Raw genomic sequence first — 24,335 nt, 5'->3', positions numbered from 1 at the left:
GTCACAGCCATTGTCTGTTCCAGCTCATCATGCTATTCTTTATTTTATTAAAACAACAACAACAAAAAACCCCTAAACAATATGTTCTGATCACAGTTTTCTCCAAGTTCTTGTAGATCTTTCACCTCCTCCATACCAACTTAAATCCATGGTCCTAATTTTTCTTTATTTTAGAAAGCAAACAAAAAAAGGGGGGATTAGAAAAGAAAAAAGAAAGGAAAGGTAGGAGGGAAGGAAGGAGGAAGGAGAGGTAGACGAAACAAATTTCCAGATAAACAAAACCCCAAAGTCAGACACAATAATATTAGAGGAAAATACCCATAAGACAATAAATAAATAAATAAATAAATAAATAAATAAATAAATAAAATAAAAAAAAACCCAAACAAAGCAATACGAGACAAAAAGTCTTCAGAAATACCATTGGATTCATTTTGTGTTTGCCATGCACTGCTGGGCACAGTGCCTTTACTTAAGAGTGGTTAATATATCTAATGAGAAGCCATTGGGGGTGGAGGGAAACTATTTTTTTTCTTCGTGAATGGGTATAAATTATAGATAGCTTCTTGGTTAGATTGGGAGCTAGTGTCCACTTTCCCTTCTGAGTGCTAGTACTCCATAAGGCTTAAACCTGTGCTTGTTCTGTGTACATTGCCACAGTCTCTGTGAGATCAAATGTTAGTATGTGAGTCCTGTTGTGTATAGAACAAGGTGTTTCCTTGGTGTCATCCATCACCTCTGACTCTTGCAATCATTCTGCCTCCTCTTCAACATTGTTCCTTGAATCTTGAAGACATCCCATTTAGGACTGAGTGTCCAAAAATATCTTACTCTTTGCACACTGTCCATTTGTGAGTATTCATGTGGTTTTCATCTACTTCAATAAAAAGCTTCTGTGATGATAACTGAGCAAAGCAATCATTTATGAGTTCAGTAGAATGTTGTTAGTAGTCATTTTTTTTAACAGAGCAGTCATATTTATATTTCCTCTGGGCCCATGATCTAGCCAGTGTAAGATTCATGACCATACAAGCAGTCTCCAGCATGGGTCCCATCTGGTGCAGTGGGTGACTGGTTAGTCCTATGACCTTTGTGTCACTATTTCACTAGTTACCTTGAGACAGGTCACAGACATACCTCCTAGAGTTTGTAGCTGGGTTTGTGTTTACCTTTCTCCTCTAGTAGTGTGAAGCATACCTTCCAGTAGAAATGAACACTAGATAGAAGGGGTGAAAGCTCTTATCACACACCAGCTTTACTTCTCCATTGTCAATGAGACTGTAATTGTCTCCAGCAATAGGACCTTACCATCAGTTTGTAGAGAGCAACCAAGAGTCTTGACAATAGCCCGAGATGTTTTGGGGTTCCCATGTGGCCCCTTGGCCAACAATCAACTAGATGTAGCCATTGCTGGCACTGGAGTTTTCATTCAATGACAAAGATGTCTGGTTGCATCATTGTCATCACCATTTTATGATTGCTCCATTTATATTCCTTTCATATGAATATATAATTTAGGAGGCTTCTACAGGAAGGTGTTCATATGACCCCTCAAATGGCCCTTAGTGTTAGTTGTTCCTCCCCATACTCCCTGTCTTACCTCCCTCATTCATCCTTCTCCCCATTTAATTCATTTTTATCCCCCTATAGCTCCCTCACTCCTCCCCTCCCAATCCCATTCTCCCTCCTCCTACTCCACCCATGTCCCTCCCCAAGTCCAGTGATGAAGAAGGTCCTCCTCCCCTTCCTTCTGATCTTAGTCTATCAGGTCTCATCAGGAGTGGCTGCATTGTCTTCCTCTGTGGCCTGGTAATGCTGTTCCCCCCTCAGAGGGAGGTAATCAAAGAGCAGACCAATCAGTTCATGTCAGAGACAACCCCTGTTCTCATTACTAGGGAAACCACTTGGACACTGAACTGCCATGGGCTACATCTGTGTAGGGGTTCTAGATTATCTCCATTCATGGCCCTGAATATCAGTCTTGGAAAAGACCCCTGTGCCCAGATTTTTTGGTTCTGTTGCTCTCCTTGTGGAGCTCCTGTCCTCTCCAGGTCTTACTATCTCCCCCTTCTTTCATAAGATTTCCTGCACTTTGCCCAAAGTTTGGCTATAAGTTTCAGCACCTGCATTGATAGTCTGCAGGTTAGAGCCTTTCAGAGGCCCTTGTGGTAGGCTCCTGTCCTGTTCCCTGTTTTCTCCCTCTTCTGATGTCCATCCTCTTTGCCTTTCTGAATGGGGAATGAACATCTAAGTTTTAAGCTTGACCATAACCCTAACTTAAAAAAAAAACAACTGTAAACATTTCTTAGAAGCAAAACCTCATTGTGAAACTAATCAGCATTTAAGTAAAATGCCAAAAGCTATTATACTCTAAGCTCCCAAATTCTTTAACTCCCAATATTTTCTTTTGCCCAATGTCTGAGGATCATGACATTTGAATGATGTAAGATGCCATGAAGGGATGAGTGAAAGAAAAATATTCAAAATTAGCATTGAAATCTTTGATTCATATATAGATTATCATTAGACCATTGTTACCAGACAAAACACAACACAAACGACCACAGGCATCTCTAAATGCGTTTGACTTAACAAACAGTCTGGCATTAACTTCCAGTTTAGTTGTAAGAATGGGTGAGAACAATCTACCATCATCACATCTGTGACTACTGTGGTAATTGAGGAAGATCATGTTAGAAGGCTACTTACTAGCTTGTTGATTTTCCATCTTTCACTATTACAAATGTCTTCTTTATCTGAACCAGCCAGATAGTTTGCCATGCCACACCATTATTCACAATCCTTTGAAGACGTATTTCTACTTATAATGTGGACAATAGTCATTACATTTTATGACAGCTGCAACAGTCTGACCTCACCCCAAACCCACAGTCGTGCCACTGTGTGCCCCTTTCAAGTATAGCTGTCATCCTTGCAACAGTCTCTGAACTTGATATAAATGAAGAAGATGAGGCAGAAGAAGGCATAGGCTTGTTTTGCTCACAAGATTCGGAAAAACTCATTAAAGATTTTTTCTATATTATTTCAATCAAGTTCTTATTCTTGGAATTTTACATGTATATTCATATCAAAAAGCCAAATCCTAAACTTAAAAAAAAAATCTTTTAAAAACCTTTCAAAACAAGTCATTTTATAAAAATTTGGAATTTCTATATTTTCTTTTCTCTTCTTTCTTTGTCATGGTTTAGTAACCATGGCAAGATGGATAGGCAAGCCCTTGATTATCACATATATGCTTTTGTTTTAAGTCTGTGGATGTTTTGCCTGTATGTATGTCTGTGTAGGCATGGTGCCTGAGGAGCCCAGAAGAGGGAATTGGATTTCTTAGGAGTGAACTTATAGCAGTTCACATCTAAGCCAGCTTCCATGTGAGTACTAAAAAGCAAACCCAGGTCCTCTGCATGAGTCATCACTGTTCTTTACTGCTGAGATATCTCACCAGAACTTGGTCATCATACCTAAAGCATCCCTGAATCACAAAATGTCCTCTTTCATTCAGGGTAACAGCTGCGGTTGGGCCAAAGTTATACTGTTGAGGAATGTGCATGCAGAAACCAGAATTATAACCACAGGTAAAATTGGATGCATTAGAGGTAAATTCTACAAGAAATAATAATAAAAAAAGAAGTAGAAAGCAATTATAAGGTGAGTGCTTAAATTAGGTATGAAGGGTTTACACTATTGATTAAAGCATCTTCAGAATCAATAAAGGATTTTGTAGCAAGCAGCTTTCAGAAACCTTCAAGTAAAACCATCTCATCCCATTCAGAGGTTAGAAGCTTCTGTTCTGTTTCCATGGGTAAAGAAAGCCATTCTACGCATTAAAAAAAAAAAAAAGATTAATCAAACAATTACAAACGAAAAGTCTAAAATCAAGTGTCTATGATTGGTTCTAGACAACATCTTAAAGAAGGAAGCTATCTTTAAAAAATTTTTAAGTGAATGTAAAAATTATAAATATATTTTGTTATATCTGGTTACATTGTCTCATATCTTCTCTCACATTGTAATTTCTCTAGAAAAGACTCTCAAAATCAAGAATTACAAGATTACATATTGTGTCCTTTTTACCAGATAGGCTAAAAATACGCATTTCAGATAGGACTATATTAATTCATAAAGACTCTTAGATCTTTTCAGACTGTGACTTTTCATATTTCTGAATCTTCTTCCCATTTCAACTAAGATCACATTTTCTAAGTGTGCTTCTATCAGTCACATTACTGGAAACTTATTTATGATAACTCCACCGTCTAAATCTGACAACATTCAAGTCAAAGATCAATGAGAGTAACTGCCAAGGGCATCCACTAAAGGAAAGGCCAAGCAGCTAGACTGACTTGAAGGCATCTCCCATTCCAGGAAACATCTGTGTGTCATAGTTACATGAAACAGGACCACAGAAGGTTCCTTGGGTTGTCTTTGGTCTCCCTGAAAGAAACATCAGCAGGGCACCATTAACCCAGCAATTAAAATCTGTGGGAGTAGATTTCCTGATGTCAGACATTACATCATAAGCAAGCAATAAAAGAAGTTATCACGAATACTGCTAAAACCCAGTGAAAAGCCTCAGTAAATATTTGAAAGCATGTGGTAATCTCTAAAAAGATCCACAAAAAAAGGTGAGTAATAGAAGATGAGAATTTGAACACTCAGTAGAAGCAATGGAGGGTGCTAAAGCCACTTTAACAAGTATACCAGTCAAGTAAGACACTTCCTTGTTGGGAATGGGATGTGAGAATGTAATTGAAAATATACTTAAAAGCATAACAAGGGTTAGTCTATGTGTGTATGGTATAAGTCTTTTGAAAAACTAGTTTTAATTAAAATGTAGGTATTTTTATTAAAGTAGATAGTTTTTACTAAATAAAACTAGTGATTGTTCATTCATAAAGTGACCTGAGAGGCCAGAGAGCACACGATATATAATTCAGGCAGAAAAATCAAGGAAAATAAAAATACAACCCTGAATAATGTAAAACACAAAAAATAAAGAAAGAAAATATACCCAATATTTCCTAAATTTATTGTACTTATTCTTTTTTGCTATTTTTCTTTTGTGGTAATTATTTCTAACTTCTGCCCACTGCTTAGTGATTACTGTGTTTAAAAACCATGGATTTCTTTGCTGAGATATCATTCCTGAATTGTTAGGACTTCTTCATCTAAAAAAAAAAATAATAATTCAAACTTGAATTAAAGAAAAAGAACAGAGTGGTCCTCATCCCTGAGAACTGTGGACTTTCTTAGTGTTGCTCATTTTTGTCTTCTTGTCAGGAACCAATCCTTTCCCCTGTGATTTGCATCTGGTACTCTGTCAGGCCTTGTGTCTATCACAAAAGCAGTCACCAGGAACATGAAAACAGTCTCTGATTGGCCACCTGACCCCTATACTTTACTCTATAGTACAAGAGGTGCTAGTGAGGACGTGATGGATGTTCCCAGCAAGCACAAGGGAGTGTATAAGAAGTGGCTGCCCAAAGGAAAAGAGCATTGCTTAAGCACAGAGAGGAAAATGGATCTGGCAATTGACATCCCTTCAAATCACACAGATGTTGTATCCTGAGTGGGTAGCTGGTCAGCTGCAGGACTCAACATAAAGTAGGATTCCTGCCTTATATTTTTGGTCGTGAGTCTAGCCTTTAACAGATGAGCCACTGCTGCAGCCCAGGTTTTCTGTCCTTAATAAGAAAAGATATCCTGCTAGAAAACAGAAGGGGAGATTGCAATAAAACTCTCAACATTTTTATGGTCTGTGAAGGCTTTTAAAAATAGATTCATAATTTTGTTAACACCCTTCCCTTCAAAGACTGAAGCAAGCTCTGCCTGTGTGAGTGTGGCCTGGACCTCCTGACCTGCAAAATGAACAGAAGGTTGTGAAACTGATATTCGCCTTCTGAGGCTAAGTCACAAAGAAGGGTCTCAGGCCTCTCTCTCTCTCTCTCTCTCTCTCTCTCTCTCTCTCTCTCTCTTCTCTCACCCTGCTCTTTCTCTCAAAGAATCAGTTGTTATATTGTGGTAGTTTAAATGTAATTGGCCCCCATAGACTTATAAGGAGGTATGGCCTTGCTGGAGGAAGTATGTCACTGCAGAGGCAGACTTGAGGTGCTCTTAAGCCATGTCAAGTGGGACAGTCCCTTTCTGCTGCCTGCAGATCAAGATGTAGAACTCTTGGTTCTTTCTCCGGCACGATACCTGCCTGGACGCTGCCATGTTTCTCAGCATGATGATAATGGACTGAACCTCTGAAACTGCAAAAACCAGCCCCAATTATTGTTTTATTTTATAAGATTTGCTCTGGTCGTGGCATCTCTTCACAGCAATGGTTACCCTAACTAAAATAAAAGTCAGTACCAGGAACTGGGGTGTTGCTGTGATAGGCCTAATCTTGTTTTTGTTCGGAGGAACATGGATTTGGAGACTTGGGAATAGGAAAGCAATGACGTGCTTTAAAGGGCCATCCTAGCAGGAACAAGCAAAACAGTGGTGCTGAGGGTGATCTGAACTAGGGGCCTAGCTCAAGAGGTTTCAGAGGAGAAGAATGTTAGTATGTTACTAGAGATTGTTCTTGTGATATTTTGGCGAAGAATGTGGCTGCTTTTTTCCTGTGTCCAAAGAGTATCCCCGAGACTAAAGTGAACAGATTTAGATTAATTCCATTAGCAACAGAAATCTCAAAACAGCCTAGCATGGACTCATCCCTTGGTTCGCTCTTATGAAGAGTGTTCTGATCAAATGGAGCAAGCAGAGAAAGGAAAAATACAAAAATGTATGTTTCAAGGGTTAAAGAGGCACCAGGGAGTAGAAAGGCAGAAACAGATTAAAAGTATTAAATGGAATTAAGGGAGTGGTGACCTCAGGGCAAGATTTTACCCAGCTAAACTTCATCTTGTAAAAAGGAATTAAGGAAAAGCTTAGGTCCAGGTGTGGTGACCTTAATGCCAACATTCAGGAGACAGAAGCATGCAGATCTCTGATTTCAAGGTCAGTCTATGGAGCAAGTTCCAGGACAGCCAAACCTAGGCAGAAAACAGAAAGCTGGTGAAGATGCAATAGAACAAGAGGAACATGTTCCAGCCCCCGCAAGCCACAGAATTTCACAGCCTTGTCCATGTGACTCTGGCTTTAGGGTTAAGAACAGAAGAAAGGAGTTACAGAAAGTCCCTCACTAACTAAGGAAAGTCACTGAGACTAGATATGTGGCAGGAGTGCCCCTTGCATGGAGGCCTAGAAAGAAAGGGGTTCTGGAATCTTCCTCCATGACTGAGGAAAGCTGCTGAGGCCAGGCATGTGGCCAGCTGTCCCTACATGTAGACCCAGAGAGGCCATTGTGTAAATCTGTGAAGGTGAAGCCTGGATTGCTTTGGAGACCACAAGAGGCTAGAGATACCAAAGCCATGGGACACCTGCCAAGGAAAGCTGCTAACAGGGAGTGGAACCAGCCCAAGAGAGAGAAGTGTATTACAGTCAACAAAGCTGAAAGGAGTTGGAGATCTGAAGGGCATTTCGACATCAGATATGGAGATGCAGAGTTTTTTGAGTTTGCCCAGCTCGTTTTCAGTCTGGCTTTGGTCCAGTATTTTCTCAACTAGGCTTCCTTTCCTTCATTTTGGGACGGTAATGTATATCGTATGCCATTATATGTTTGAAGTATGTGAACTGCCTTTTTGATTTTGGTTTTACAGGATATTATGGTTAAGATATTTTGTGAATCTCAGAAGAGACTTTGATCTTTGGACTTTTAAACAAGTTGGGACTTTTATAGACTCTGTGGACTTTTGAAATTGGACTAAATGCATTTTTTCATTATAATTACAAGCCTATGGGGACTCAGGAGTAGAATGAAGTAGTTTGAATGTAATTTGCCTCCATAGGCCCAAAGGGTGTGGCACTATTAGGAGATGCGGCCTTGTTGAGTAGGTGTGGCCTTGTTGGAGGAAGTGTATCACTGTGGAGGCCAGCTACAAGGTCTCATATACACTCAAGCCACTCCCAGTGGGGTAGTTTCCTTCTGGGGCCTGCAGATCAAGATGTAGAATACTCAGCTTCTTCTCCAGCACCTGTCTGCCTGGATCCTGACATACTTCCCACCATGATGATAATGGACTCAACCTCTGAAACTATAAGCCAGCCCCCGTTGAATCTTTTCTTTTATAAAAGTTAACCTGGCCATGATGTCTCTTTACAGCAATGCAAACCCTAACTAAGACACATATCATGAAGACTCAAGTACTTCCTTAGAAGACCTATGTGTAAATTTTTCTGAGATGAAGCTTTCTATTGATAGTTGGCAACAACTTGGACCCACCTTGGAAGTCATCTTGGAAGCTTATCTCCTTTCCTAATCAGTTTTCAGATGGACTATGGACCTGTTGGGTGTCATGGCCAAGTACATGCTAAAGTCTCTTCCTAAAGTTCCAGAGCCACAGAAAATTCAAAAGTAACACACTTATTGTCATTTTTAACTGCTAAGTTTCAGGATAATCCCGTACACAGAAATAGTTCAATAATACATGTGACCACTAAAGTTCATAGTAGGTCCTCAGGGAATGAAAAGTCAAGGAAGTGTGGTAAATATGCTGTTTTCAATGAGACTTGGCACAGCTTTAATATGATAATATCAAAGAGAGGCAAAGAGACAAAGGAGAGACAACCCATGAGGAAGATGGGTGTGGAAATCAGTCCTGTCCAGGGTGTGAAACTCCGTTCTCTTCCATGAAAATTTGTTCCATGGAGAAAGAAGTTTCTCGTGAGTAAGTTGGCTTATTAATTTGCAAAACAAAAATCAATCCACGTACATTTTTAACGACTGTCCGACTGGTGGTTATCTTTCTCTTTCTTACAGTACTTTTTACATTTCCTTTGTTGAAGCTGTGTGCATTTTACACACACACACACAAAAAAAGAAAAAAACCTGAAAACTGAGGGTTGCTCAGTTTCTTACTCATTTTAGATGCTCTTATTGTCGTGTAAAAGGCACACTTTAAGTATTGCCCAGACATGGAGAACATCTGTTGGATCATTCTCTGGCTACTATATAGTTGATAAAACAGAAACTGATTTCATTCTAAGTAGTAGTATGTCTTCAGATACTATTCACTCATCCCAAAAGCTGTATGTACGAGTGTTAATTTGCTTTGTTTGAGATATCTTTAGTTTTCACTTTCTCTCTTTGTGGTGAGAGCCACCTTGTGAAGCTAAGGATTCTTTGGTTCAGCCTTCTTTTCAAGTAGAAGAGAGATCTGAACGGTAGGATTGCAACAAACCAAGCCTCAGTGTGAATTTTGTCATACATGACAGCATGCGTACAGCTGTCAATCAGCTTGGCATTGTCCTCAGCAACTCAGCAAAGGGGCTTCTAACTTTTTGGCCTTCTTTTATAAATGAGCACCTTTTCCAGTAAATGTTAAGTCTGTAATAACTATTTCAGTGTTGCTCATTTCTTCTCCTGGCCAGTGTAGACCAGTGTGGGAAGGGTAAGAGCCAGCTTTTGGCTTTTATTTAAAGTATTTATGAAAATTGCTCTCTGGTCTTATTCTTCCTTCTTTTCAGCTCTCTCTGGCCTGTTTCTTCTCCCAAGAGTCTATTGTAGGAGCGGTCTCATAGTTCATGGATAAATGTGGTGTTTTTGCTTTTTGTTTTGTTTCTTTGTTGTTTTATAAACAGTCCAGATAATAAAGTATTGGTCATATTGTCTCTGCTGCCACTACGGTGGTCAATACTGATAACATTGTGTAACAGTAAATACAAAATGAATGGGACTTATGTTAATAGAACTCTATTCACTGGAATGCATAAATAAGATGAACTTGGTCCCTGATTGTCATGTGCTGAATCTTATTTACAACCATGACTTTGGTTAAAGTGAATAGGTCCATGTTAACTATCAATAAGCATCATTTTCTTTACTAAATACTGATTTTTGACAAGATGAATGCTGTCCAAGCGGGAAGACTTTGCATTTTTTTAATCTTTTCTTTAACGAAAGCTCTGTGATTTGCCTTGACTGCCTAAATGTGAGCTTAAATTTGTCATTTCTTCTATATTTTATTCTTGTTTTCTGATGAATAACAGCAAGCCAGACTCAAAAGTAAGAATTAAACACCTAGCCAATTAAAAATACAAGATGAATCATTGTTGACAAGTTGGCTAATGGATTGGTAATGCTTTGACAGATGAAGAATCTGAGAATAGCGGTTGTGATTGCTCTTCTACTAGGAACTCTATTTGTTCAGTCTTCAACTGGACCCTACAGGTCAGGAATTTGAGTATCACTGGCAAATTAAACAAATTTAGAGGATGATAATGACAGAGGCAAAGGGACTCACAATGATCTTGTGAAAGGAACAAAGAAAATAGCTTTGTTCAGTCAAGCAAAATTCAAGATGGAAGACTTCTCTCCATATGTAAACTTTTCTTCATACATATAATTGGCTTTTCAAGACCAGGTTTCTCTGTGTAGCCTTGGTTGTCCTGGACTCACATTGTGGACCAGGCTGGCCTTGAACTCACAGATATCTACCTCTATTACCTTAGTGCTAGAACTAAAGGTGTGTGCCACCACACCTGCTTTCTTCTTATATTTAAAGGGAGGGCTGAATTTAGAATAGGGATTGGGCTTCCTTAGCATGGTTTTGGAGATATAAACTAAAAGGAAAATTAAAAAAAAACCTCAGCTAAACTTTTAAAAAGAATTTTCTAAAGTCACATATTTTTTAAAAGGTGTAGTTATTTAATTTGACACATGTGCATACATGTTTGTGAGTGTATGTGTTCAAGTGTGCCTGTGCATATGTGTGCATATTTCTGTGCACATGTGTGTGAAAATAGACGTGGGTTATGTGTGCATGTTTGTGTGTACTTGTGTGTGTGTACATTACGTGTTTACATGCAGGCACATGTGTACCATCGAGTTCGTCGGAAGTCAAAGGTCAACTTGCAGCATCCAGTATTTCTTTTACACCATGGGGTCCAGGAGATCAATCCCAGATTGGAAGGCTTGGTGGCATGCCATCTCGCTTGCCTCAAATTTCTTCTTTGCCGAGACATTAGGCCACAGGACAGTAGGCATTTTAAGCAGCATACTCTAATATTACGTGGGACATCAGAATAGGCAAGTTAGTGGCTCCCAGGCATAAATTTCATACACCAGAAATTATCTTTAAGCTAGGAAACAAAAATGCTTAGTGACAGCTTTGAACCCAAACCAAAGTCAAATATTTTACAAAATAAACCATGTTTTAATTTTTAAAAGACTAGGCCAACACTGTGCATTAACTAAAGATAGCCATTCTAAAAATTGAAAACCCATCACTTTAAGAGCTGGGTTTTTCTTGAAGGACATAGTAATGATCAAACATAAAAAAGTTCACCACAGAATCCTCGAAAAACGAACTCTGTACTGGAATGGCCTTGTTTGCAAACAGAAAGCAGCACATTATACTGTAAGCAAGGTGTAACCTTGTGGTTTTTGTGAATCTTATGATAATAAAAGTGAAATAAGAAAATACCTAACTGTTCAGTACTGCAGTGGTACAATATTGGTTAAACTGTGCAAATTCTCTTCCTCTGGGAGGACAAATGCTAGGAAATAAATAAATAAATAAATAAATAAATAAATAATGAAATACCCCTTTTTATAGTTTACGTCTTTGTTTCTGTGATAAACATCATGGCTAAAAGCAGCCCGGGAGATACAGAGTTTATTTCATCTTACAGCACGCAGTCCATCATTAAGGGAAGTCAGGGTAGAAACTCAAGACAGCAACTTGGAGGTGGAAACTGAAGAAGCCAGCGGAGGCGGAGGACTGCTTACTGGCTTGTTTTCCACGGCTCACTCAGCCTGCTTCCTTCCACAACCCGTGACCACTTGCCACGTGTAGCACCATGCTCAGGGGGCTGAGCTTTCCCGCATCAGTAGTTAATCAAGAAAATGTCCCTACATGCTTCCCTACGAACAATCGATGGAGGCGTTTTTCTCAGGTGAGGGTTCCTCTTCCCACATGATTCTAGCTTGTGTGGAGGTGACAGACTAGCCAGCCCACTGGTTACCTTAGGTACCTGTCTATTCGCTATGACAAAATACCCAACAAAATCAACGTAAGTTTGAGGGTTATTTATGTATTTAAGATCAGGAGTTATGGTCACACATGACAGAGAAAATACGATGGCAGGAGGAGGAGGTGGCTGGTTGCCGCCATAGTCAGGAAGAGAGCAAAGAATGCTCCTGCTGGGAGTTTTTTCTCCTTTCTATTCAGAGCAGGACCCCAGCCCATGGTATGGGAAGCTCTCCACTATCTCTCATAGACAACTCCAATGATTTGTTTTACGGCTATTTTACTCCCTTCAAGTTGGCAATCAAAATTACCCCACACCAGTCTTGATAACTTCCCAAGAAAAATAAAATCTAACAGCCACTTGAGAGAAACAGTGATTCTATCCAGGAAGTTCTATGACAATGCATAGTATTTCAAATAACAAAATTACATCTTCAATTAAATTTCCACCTGGAAAGAAGTGGCGAAGTAATGTTCAGAATGCCAGACATGCTGAAAGCTCTACTTTGTCTCAATTTTTGCCTCTTTCTCCGGTTTTCACTTGAGCATACATTCTATGGCTATTGTATACAGTATTTGGAGAAAGCTTCTGAGAATTAAATGCTTATGTAAATCTTGTTTACCTAATAATTCAAGATTGGCATATGTAGACATATCATATTTACACACACACACACACACACACACACACACACAGACAGACACTACTGGTGCTGGCAGCAGTGTGGAACTGTGACTGGGGAAGTGGGCAAACACTGTACCAGCCTCTACCCATCGCTATGTCAATGAACATAAATTCTAATTTGTAACACCCCTGCAGTTCTATTGTATGGCTCCATTAGTCTATGCATGAATTATTTACACATGATACATCATAATGGCATCGGAACCATTTATGATATCAATTCATACTATTACAGAACAGGTAATCTTCAGCTGTCCAACACAACCTGTGTTAATTAGATCTCCAAGAAACTTCGCTAGTCAATCATCTCCGCAAAGCCTGTTCCTGCCCCACCTCCTCCAATGAGCATTCCAATCACTCCATTCTGCAGCTTTCATTTCTACTCCACCTATAAAATACGTGACATAATTTAGTGCTTAAGACACAATTCTTTGTGTTGCTTTGCAGACTTAACTCTTGCGTCCCTGAGTAAATGGGTTGATTCTTGAAGGACAGAACCATGAGCTCATGGTTTCTCTTTTGTTTGTAACTTCCATATTTCTTAGCAACACTACAAATGCAGCAGATTTCTGATACATTCCTTAACTGCCCCACACACACACAAAAAAGAGAGCTTAATAATTTTGGGATGCTGGTTTTATTTGGCAAATCTGTACCTTTTGAACAATCACAGACGTTTTGGATGGTGATTTGACATTGTTATGAAATGTTAGTCAGGCTTTGTTTTATTTTCTTCCAATTAATTAACAGACACAGACTTTTCTTCTGTAATATTAACAAAACTTGGTTGCTTTTAGGTTAGGGTGTGTATAGATTCTTTGGCATGGTGACTATCATACCATAAACATTTAGCATGTTACTATTTTTGCATTCTATCATTCTTCAGGGCATATAATGATACACAGTTATAGAAGAGTACTTATAGCAGAAAGGCAATGTATGAAGCTTCCCTGGCTGGATTTTTGTCAACTTGACACAAGCTAGAGTCTGAGAAGAGAAACCCCCAAGTGAGAAATTGCCTCATTCAATTGCCTTTGGGTAACTCTGTAGGGCCTTTCCTTGGTTAATGGTTTATATGCAAGGGTCAGCTCACTGGGAGCTGTAGCAGCTCTGGAAAGGTAGTTGTATATTGTATTTTTTAAGTAGGCTAACCAAACTATAGCAAGAAAGACATAGCTTTCAGTTGCTGCCTTCAACCTCCTGTCCTGCTTGAGTTTTCATTCACTTTCCTCAATGGTGGACCATGATGTAGATAGAAGAGTATGCAAAATACCCCCTCACCCCCTGCTTTACCTTTGCTCAGAATGCCTGTTTCCGTAATAGTAAGCAAACTAAAACAGAAGGGATAAATCACACAGCTCTATTCCTGTGTCTTCAGTCTATATTTTATTTAAAAGACTCTTAAGTGTGGGAAAGCATGAATACAGAAGCCTGTGGGTGCCTTTGGTCCACAACCCAATGGATGGTCACTAAGTGAATGTACCTGTGGCCAGCAGCAAGGCAAAGCATCATCAGCACTGCAAAAGCTTGTGCAATCAGGGTCACAACACCTCATATCATTTACCATGACTAATGACAACTCTGCCCTTTTGATAGCACTCGTTATTTCTACCCACTTTGAGAATTTACAAAAGTTGAATTGTACTTACTGTATGGTCTCTTTCCCAAACGACTTCTTTCTTTTTTTTTCACCTTTTTTATTTTTTTTATTTTTATTTTTTTATTTTTTTTATCAGTTACATTTTATTAACTCTGTATCCCAGCCGTGTCCCGATCCCTCATTCCCTCCCAGTCCCTCCCAGTCCCTCCCTCCCTCCCTCATCTCCACCGTGCCCCTTTCCAAGTCCACTGATAGGGGGGACCTCCTCCCCATTCATCTGATCCTGTTTTATCAGGTATCTTCAGGACTGGCTGCAAAGCCCTCCTCTGTGGCCTAACAGGACTGCTCCTCCCTTCGGGGGTGGGGATACCAAAGAGCCAGTCATTGAGTTCCTGTTAGAAATAGTCCCTGTTCCCCTCACTTTGGGAAAACAATTGGTTACTGAGCTACCACAGGCTACATCTGAGTGGAGGTTCTAGGTTATATCCATACATGGTCCTTGGTTGAATGTCAGTCTCAGAAAAGACCCTGTGCCCAGATATATTTGGTCCTTGTGGAGCTCCTATCCTTTCCCCATCAGACTAACTCCCCTTCTTTCTTATGATTCCCTGTACTCTGCCAAAGATTTGGTCATGAGTCTTTGCTTTGAAAACACTGCTAGTTAGAGTCTTTCAGATGCGCTCAGTAGACTCCTGTCATACGTTCAATGCACATCCCATCTGTCTTTCTAAACGAGGATTGATCATCTTACCCCATGTCCGCTCAATTGATTATCTTTTTTAGGTGTATAGATTTCATTATGTTTATCATATCTTATAGGTCTATATAAGTGAGTATATCCCATGTTTGTCTTTCTCCTTCTGGGATATTTCACTCAGAATGATCTTTTCTAGATCCCACCATTTGCCTGCAAATTTCATGATTTCCTCCTTTTTGATTGCTGAGTAGTATTCCATTGTATAAAAATACCACAATTTCTGTACCCATTCCACCGTTGATGGACATCTGGGTTGTTTCCAGATTCTGGCTATTACAAATAGAGCTGCTATAAACATGAGCAAGTGTCCTTTTTGTGTACTTGAACAAACTTTGGGTATATACCTAGCAGTGGTATAGCTGGGTCTGGAGGAAGCACTATTCCTATTTGTCTTAGAAAGCACCAGATAGCTTTCCAGAGTGGTTGTACCAGTTTACATTCCCACCAGCAGTGGAGGAGGGTTCCCCTTTCTCCACAACCTCTCCAGCATGTGTTATCGCTTGAGTTTTTCATCTTGGCCATTCTGATGGGTGTAAGGTGATATCTCAGGGTCGTTTTGATTTGCATTTCCCTGATGGCTAATGAGGATGAGCATTTCTTTAGGTGTTTTTCTGCCATTCGATATTCCTCTGTCGAGAATTCTCTGTTTAGCTCTGTTCCCCATTTTTTAATTGGATTACTTGGATTGGACCAACTGGATGTCTACATGCAGAAAAATGAAAATAGATCCATATTTATCACCCTGCACAAAATTAAAGTCAAAGTGGATCAAGGACCTCAACATAAAACCAGATACCCTAAATTAATTGGAAAAAAAAGTGGGGAACAGCCTAGAACTCATTGGCACAGGAGACAACTTCCTGAACAGAACACCAACAGCACAGGCTCTAAGAGCAACAATCAATAAATGGGACCTCATGAAACTGAAAAGTTTCTGTAAAGCAAAGGATACCGTCATCAAAACAAAACGACTGCCTACAGATTGGGAAAGAATCTTCACTAACCCTTTATCTGACAGAGGACTAATATCCAGTATATACAAAGAACTAAAGAAGCTGAAAAGCAGCAAAACGACTTCTTTCATTCAAGGATTTGTGACTTTAGTTCATGCTGCTGTGTGTAGCCATAGATGTTTTCAAGTATGTTGGAGTATTATTTCAATCTATGAATCTACCAAATATAATTATACATTCTATAGATATTTGTGGTGTTTGGGGTATCGCTAAGGATGTCTTGAGCCAGGCATGTTGATAAATGTCTGTAATCCCAGCACTTAAGGGGCTGAGCATCTAAACTGTGAGTCTAAGGCCAGCTAGGACTCCATAGTGAGACTTGCTTTTGGGAGAACATATGTATTGTCCCTAATCATACACATAGGAGGTTAACAGAGTCATTATGCTCACGCTTACCAGATAACATAATTTAGTTTATTCCTGGTTTATAAGAAGTAGCCAAATAAATGTTCAATTCGATTTGGCCAATTTACAGAGCTACCAGTCATAAACAAAGCCTATAACTTCTCAGACTATGGAGTCTTCTCAGTAAGTAAAGCTGACCCTTAAGTGTGAGGGTCTGAGTTTAGATCCCTGGAACCCATGTAAAGCCACTGCTCCTCTGTTAAGATGGGAGGCAGGGTCAGGGAAAGCCAGACACAGAGGCTCATCGGCTAGCTATTCTGAAGGATGCAGCAGTGACTGACAGAAACCTGCCTCAAACAAGATGAAAGGTAAAGACCAACACCTAAGGTTGTCTTCTGGTCTGCTGGTACAAGTCCAAGTCAAAGAGAGCCCAGAATGAGACGGTGTGGCATTCGGTGGTGGTGTGTGGTGAATGGCAGCTTGGAGAGATCAGAGATGGATGGTGTAGCTGCTTGGAGCAGGCAGACAGAGAGAAATGCTTCAGAGCACAGCGGCTTGGAGGAGAATTCTGGCTGTGCTTGCTGTTGATGGGAATTGGTATAGCCCTAAAATAACCTATTGACCCTAAAAAGCCAGGAAAGTTAAAGGGGTCTGTGCCCCCTCTCTCCGTTAACCTTTATCCTGCTTAGAATTAGGGGGTTGGGAGGGAGAAGAACCCCAAATAAAATAGAGTTTATAAAAGAGCACTACACATACCATCTGTCATTTGAAGTGAGAGACAGAAAGATAGCCCTTGCAAGAGAATACACTTGATGCTGGACTTTCTAGCCTTCACAATGTGAATGACTTCTGTCATTTAAAAACCATTTGCAAATGGATGGAACTAGAGAAGACCATCCTGAGTGAGGTAACACAGACCCAGAAAGACACAGATGATACATACTCACTTATAAGCAGATTTTATTCATATAATACATGATAGACATACTAAAATGTACAGACCCCAAGAAGATAAGCCCGATGGTCATCGTAGGCTTTATGTTGGCCCACTCATGATGTGAGTGGGGAATAGCTCTGATATGGAATATGATGCCTGCTTTTTGATCACTTCCCCCTAGTGGGACTTTCTTACTAGGCCACAGGGGAGGAAGATGAACTCAGTCCTCATGTGAATAGATATGCTGGGGTGTCTGAGTAGGGGGGTTCCCTATTCTAAGGAATAGGGGAAAGAGGTGCAGGAGATAGAGTGGCACTGGAAGGAGAAGAGGAAGGGGCCTGTGACCAGATATAAATTTAATTAACAAAAATGGATAGAAAGATAGATGAAGAGATGGATGGATAAATTAATTAATTAAAATTAAAAAGCAAGCCACTTGGTATTTGGTACTCTGTTGTAGCATCCAAGCAAACTAAGATAGTTTATGCAAATTGCTTCTACTCATCTTGTCTTTAGCATTATGCCAAGACTGTTGAAGCAACTCTTCCCTGGAGTATATTACTACAACGTCTCTTTGGGCATGACTACAGCATCACTTTACCTAAAACATACCTTGATATACTTCCTATATCAAAAATCAGTAACTATTCCTCATGTGTAGAGAATTAAATGAACAACTTTTTTATTAATTACAGTTTGTTTACTTTGTATCCCAGCTCTAACACCTTCCCTGTCCCCCTCCCTGACTCCTTCCCACTCATGCCTTCCCTCTCTATTCTCCTCTCATGCACCTTCCACTGATAGGAGAGGTCCTTCTCCCCTTCCATCTGATCCTAACATATGAGGACTCATCAGGACTGCATTGTCTTTCTCTGTGGCCTGGTAAGGCTGCTTCCCCATCAGGGGGAAATAATCAAAGAGACAGCCATCAAGTTCATGTCAGGGACAGTCCCTCTTCCCATTACTAGGGAACCCAATTGAACACTGAGCTGCCATGGGTTACATCTGTGCAGGGCTTCTAGGTTATCTTCATGCCTGGTCCTTGTTTGGAGTATCAATCTCAGAAAAGACCCTTTTGCCCAGATTTTTTGTGGTTCTGTTGCTCTCTTTGTAGAGCTCCTGACCCCTCCAGGTCTTTCTATCTCCTCCCAGATGTCCCTCAACTGGGGAATGGATACAGAAATTGTGGTACATTTACAAAATTAAATACTACTCAGAAATTAAAAACAAAGACATCATGAAATTTGCAGGCAAATGGTAAGAACTATAAAAGATCATCCTGAGTAAGGTAAGCCAAAAGCAGAAAGACACACATGGAATATATTCACTTTTAAGTGGATATTAGACATATAATATAGGATAATCAGACTAAAATCTATACACTGAAAGAAGCTAAGCAAGAAGGAGGACCTTGGGTAAGATGGTCCATGCTCACTCAGAAAGGTAAACGACACTGACATCAGAAGAGGGAGAAAACAGGGAACAGGACAGCAGCGTACCGCAGAGGAACTCTGAAAGACTACCCAGCAAGGTATCAGAACAGATGATGAGCCTCATTGCCAAACTTTGGGCAGGGTGTGGGGAATCTTATGAAAGAATGAACAACTATTTTTTTTTAAGTTCAGGTCAAATGTTCACTGCAGGTGTTTATTTGCATACAGAAATATAAAATCATTGATTCTTGTTGTCCTTTCCAAGGTCACATTTATAATATCCCCCTAATACAGAACTACTCTTGACTCCATGGACTCTTCGGAAGATGGGACCCAGCTGTCGTATTAGGTCACAGGGGTTGATCTTGTGAACATGAGAGCCGGGTTCTTGGTTCTGACCATCTCTACTTCCAAGTCTGAAAAGATGTAAGATGCCTCTTTCACCATGAACTTCACCATATCTTCCTCACCATGATGGGCTGAAATTTCTCTGATTGCCTGAGCCAAAAACAAACCTTTTCTCCCTCAAGTTGTTTCTGTCAAATATCTTTGGTCGCAGCAATGGAAAATCAGTGAGCACAGCCTTTGTGATCTTCTTGGCCTACTTGACAGAATAAAAATTAGGCAGCAAGTTCTTGCTTATATAATTATCAGCATCAAAACTATTAGCTTCAGGTTGATCCTAAGCTGGAACCCTATTCATGTTCTAAATAAACCTGACATACACCTTTGCTCTTTTAAAAATTTATTTTAGAATTTTGCCAAAGCATTTCTTAGCTCTGCCTGCACCTTCTAAAAATTGAGTAAATCACAGCTATTTTTAATGGTTAATTAATTCACTTTTATTTATGTGTATGTGGGGGAAGGCTGTTTGAATTTATATGCAATGCTTGCATTCATGTCCCCAGAAATTCCAGAAAAGAACATCAGATCCAATAGAACTTGAGTTATAGGGGCTTATGAGCTGCCTCACTGGGTGCCAGAAACAGAACCTGAGTCGTCTGCAATTATGTGCTTTTAACTTCAGAACCACATCGACAGCCCTCAAATAAACAACTTTAGTCTGGCTTTCAAAGCTTCTATCTTTCTAGGTTGTTTTCTCAACACCCTGTATGAATTCTCTATTCCAGATAAGTAAGCCAACAACTTTGTAGTATGCATTTAACGTTGCTTTTCTTCAAAGTTTTCTGCATAGATGCACCAAATTCATTCTTCAATTTGGCTTTTTTCTACCAAATGACCTCTGTGTAGTTTCTTCTTCTCGTCTTTATTTGTTCATTTAAAAATGGGTACAATCAAGTAAATAACCTGTGATTAATATAAAAAAAATTAAAATTAATAAAAGAGGAAAAAAATTGGTCCCATCATGATTAATTTGAGAACTCTAGACAGAGTAAGAAAACATGTTTGACGCTCTTATTATGATGCCTGGTACACAATATAACTTCGTTAAATCATTATTCCCTTCCTACATTTTTTTCTCATAACCAAGATAATTAGTGACCTTTCCCTCTCACTATGGTCCTTCTTCCAAAGTATATTTTATGCCCATCAGTCTCCAATAAATTCCCCAAATCACTTCTATTTTAGTCAATAATCTATTTAGAAAAAAATTTGTATTGGAAAATAAACCAACTTTCCTTAAAACACTTCAGTGTCATTACCTCTGCAGTAATTTTTTATACAGTTCAACACACACACACGCTCACACACATACACATTGTCAATACACAAAGCAAAACAATGCAAACAGCTCAATGAATTAGAATCTGATTTAAGGAACCACATAGTGGTGGATATTTTCAAATCTCCAAAGTAGGTTGTGATCCCTGCAGGAACAGCATTGGAAAAGCACAGAGCTGGCCTCTTCTCTCTCTAACCCATCTACTCAGCCTACTTTGGGGCCATCTCAAAAGATAATAAAAAGATATGAGCTGCATAAATTTCAAGAACAGTTTAAATGTAAAAGGTGCCTAGATGAATGAAGGAAACAAAGACTTCTAGTGGAAGACCTGTAAATGTAGATGAGTAAAAAAAACAAACAAAACTAGAAGACTAACCCTCCTCCTGTCTGTCATCTGTCAGCCATCCTGAAATGAATGTGAGGTATGAGGGCATCGCCTGCTCTTTCCCAACCTCAACACCCTGCTTGTCCAGAGAGGGAGTTAAGAGGTGTGAGGAGAAGCAGGAAAGAAAGAAGACACTCTCAGAGAGGTTACATTGTTGAAAATTCCACATATGACCCTGTCACTCCAGGGCAGAGAAGTGGCTGGTACTTCTGGGAGAAGCATTTGCAGGAAATTGTTTTTCACCAACAGTTCAAAGACTTGATTTCTGCTATTATCCTTGTCTCCTGCTGAATCTGTGCCAGAATGTTTTGCTTCTGCGTTTCAGAGTTTTTACCAGCAAAGGAAGGCAATTGAATCAGATCACCACAAGGCCTTCCAGCAAAAACACTACTGTCCTCAAATTTTGGCCCCTTGATTATATGAAGGATCAATAAGAGTAATGGGAAAAAATTAATTCTTCATAATTTTTGTTAAATTTTTCCTTAGTTTGAAAGTTCAAGTGAGAATAGAATAAAGCTAAAACTTGATAGGTATTAAAGAAAGGATGGGTTTAGGGACAATATAAAGGAGTAAATCAGGAGGGTGAGTCTAGGAATATTTGCTCCTTCCTCCAAATGCCGTGCAATTTTTCTAACAGCAGCAAAGTACACCAACAATCAATCGGCCAGCCTGGAGAAGACTGGTTTTGCTCCAAACCATGTCTCAAAAAACTAAAGGAAAAACAGGCTGAATTATTAGAATGTGGCTAAGCTTATGGCTACTATGAAGCAGTCCTACTTAGGAACAAGGAGAAAATGGTGAGTCTCCCCTTGTATAAGGCTCAGAAATAAATCATGTTCGCTATTTTTCTCCTCACTGTGACTAAGTATCATACAGAAGCACGTTAAGCGATGACAGGCCTGTTACAGTTTGAAGGGTATGGTCAGTCGTGCTCAAAAAGACAGGACAGTCGTATCCACTGGATCTGTGGTGGGAGATCCCACACAGCTTGCTGTATCCAGGTGGATCATGAAACAGGGAGAAATGGAGCTAGGACCCCGGCCAGGCTATAATCCATAAGGTCATCCTGCCAGCAACCCACTTCCTCTAAGCCCTGCCTCTCAAAGCTTCCAAAACAGCATCATCAGTGGGAACCAAGTGTTCAGACACAGGCCTGTGGAGGATGAGAATGTTTCACATTCAAAGCCTAACACTGACTTTAGAAACTGCTTATCAGCTTGGTCACATTGTCATTGTATTTTCCACATCAAGGCATTTGGAAAAGGATGGTGAGTCATGATGTCTTGTTCCTTTATGATTTAGTGTGCCACTTGATTAAAAACAAGCTCAGGATTCTTTCAAAGGACTTAATTTTGTAATCAGATTTTCTCTAAAGTCTCTTGGTGATAGCTATGGGGAAAAGATTATTCAAAGGAACAGTGGATGGCAGTGTTGGTTTGCAGCTCTAAAGTCAAGGAATGGAAAGTGCAATTTCTTTTTTTCTTAAATACTATTATTATTACTATTATTACTTATTACACTTTATTCAGCTTGTATCCTGGCTGTAGCCCACTCCCTCATCTCCTCTGGATCCCATCCTACCACCCTTTTTCCCCCGATACCCCTCTCCTAGTCCACTGATAGGGGTGGTCCTCCTCTCCTACTATCTGACTCTAACCCATCAAGTCTCATCAAGATTGTCTGGATCCTCTTTTTCTGTGGCCTAATAAGGCTACCTCAATGGGGTGGGGGGGGGAGTGTGTGATTGGAGAGCAGGCACCTGATTTGGTGTCAGAGACTGCCCCTGGTCCCCTTGCTAGGAGACCTCCATAGAGACTGAGCTGCCCATGGGCTACATCTGAGCAGGGGGTCTAGGTCCTCTCCATGAATGGTCCTTAGTTGATTCATCAGTCTTCTAAGGTCCCCTGGGCCCAGATATTTTATCTCTGTTTGTCTCCTTGCAGAGCTCCTGTCCCCTCCAGGTTTTTCTATCTCCCTTTCTTAAAGAAAGAAGCAAACTTGACCCTCTGAGTCACAAGGATGTGGGCTCAGTCATGAAGAGCACATGGCTGTAGGTTCAAAACATGATGAGAGAATTACGCCAGATGATTTGATAATCACATTTTTAAAATATGGAAGGGAAATAAATGAGCTAAAATAATAATAATCATTTATAACTCAGTTTTACATAGAGTCTTCATAGTAGCTATATGGCAGTTAGCCCACAGAACTAACAAGTCAATAGACAGTGACCAAAGAATACAACTAGCATTTTGAAGTACATGGTGGTCTTGTGTCTTTATAGGGTGTGGGGGAAAAAAATTCAAGTTAAAAGAGAGAGGAACCTGAGAAGAAAAGAATGGGTACAGTAGCCAAACTTTGGGCAGAGAGCTGAGAGTGGAAAGAAAGAGTGAGGGAATAAGACTCAGAGCAGACAGGAGCTCCAGAAGAAGACTAACAGAGCCAACAAATCTGGGCCCATGGAGACCTGCAGAGACTGATGCACCAGCCACAGACCACACATGAAGAGGACCTAGACCCCCTGCTCCGATGTAGCCAATAGGCAACTCAGTCTCCATGTGGGTTCCCTAGTAAGAGGGGCAGGGGCTGTCCTAATGAGATTTGATAGGCTGGGGTCAGATGGTAGGGAAGGAGGGTTACCCCTTTCTGAGGACTAGGGGAGGGAAATAGGAGGGAAGACGGAGGGAGGCTGGGACTGGGAGGAAATAAGGGAGGGGCCTACAATTGGGATGTAAAGTGAATAAATTATGAAAAATAAATTTAAATTTATAAAAAGAAGTGAAAGACGTTTTAGAATGTATTTTCTATTTAGCAGTCTAAAAATGATAGGAGTAAAGGTGCAAAGAGGCTAAAAGAATAAAAGAAAATCTCTTTACATGATTTTATATTCAGGCTTTTAAAATGCATTCAAATGAGACAACAAACACAAGAATAGAGAATCAGAAGACAGTAAAACATCTCATAAAAACTGATGAAAATAACTACAAGCAAGAGAATGCTTGGGACACTGCACAACTCACAAATCACTAGCAGTTAAGAAAATTTAATTACCATGGTATCTTCAAAATTGAATACAGTTTCTTCACGGAGTAGATGAAGAAGCAAACACCCAGCAGTGTGTCATTTTTAAATCAAAAACATGTCATGAATTTATTTTTTAATTTTAATAGTAATAATTTAATAACAATTTTAACTTATTAATGTTTCAACTTAGCATGCAAAGCAACGGAACACATCAGGACATCTTCATGGTTATGTGTCATTATGTTTTGTTCTCACCCACTCCCCTCCCCCACCCACCTGGCTCCCTTCTTGTTGCTCTTCTATTTTATTACCTGCACTTCATCTATTATCCACCTTCCAAAAGAAAGGTTATTCCTCTCCTTTCAAGATCGCCTTTCTACTTTTATTACCTACAT

The sequence above is a fragment of the Meriones unguiculatus genome, chromosome 18 (assembly GCF_030254825.1).
Source record: "Meriones unguiculatus strain TT.TT164.6M chromosome 18, Bangor_MerUng_6.1, whole genome shotgun sequence".
In the NCBI taxonomy this organism is placed as follows: domain Eukaryota; kingdom Metazoa; phylum Chordata; class Mammalia; order Rodentia; family Muridae; genus Meriones; species Meriones unguiculatus.
This window is presented reverse-complemented; position numbering follows the sequence as displayed.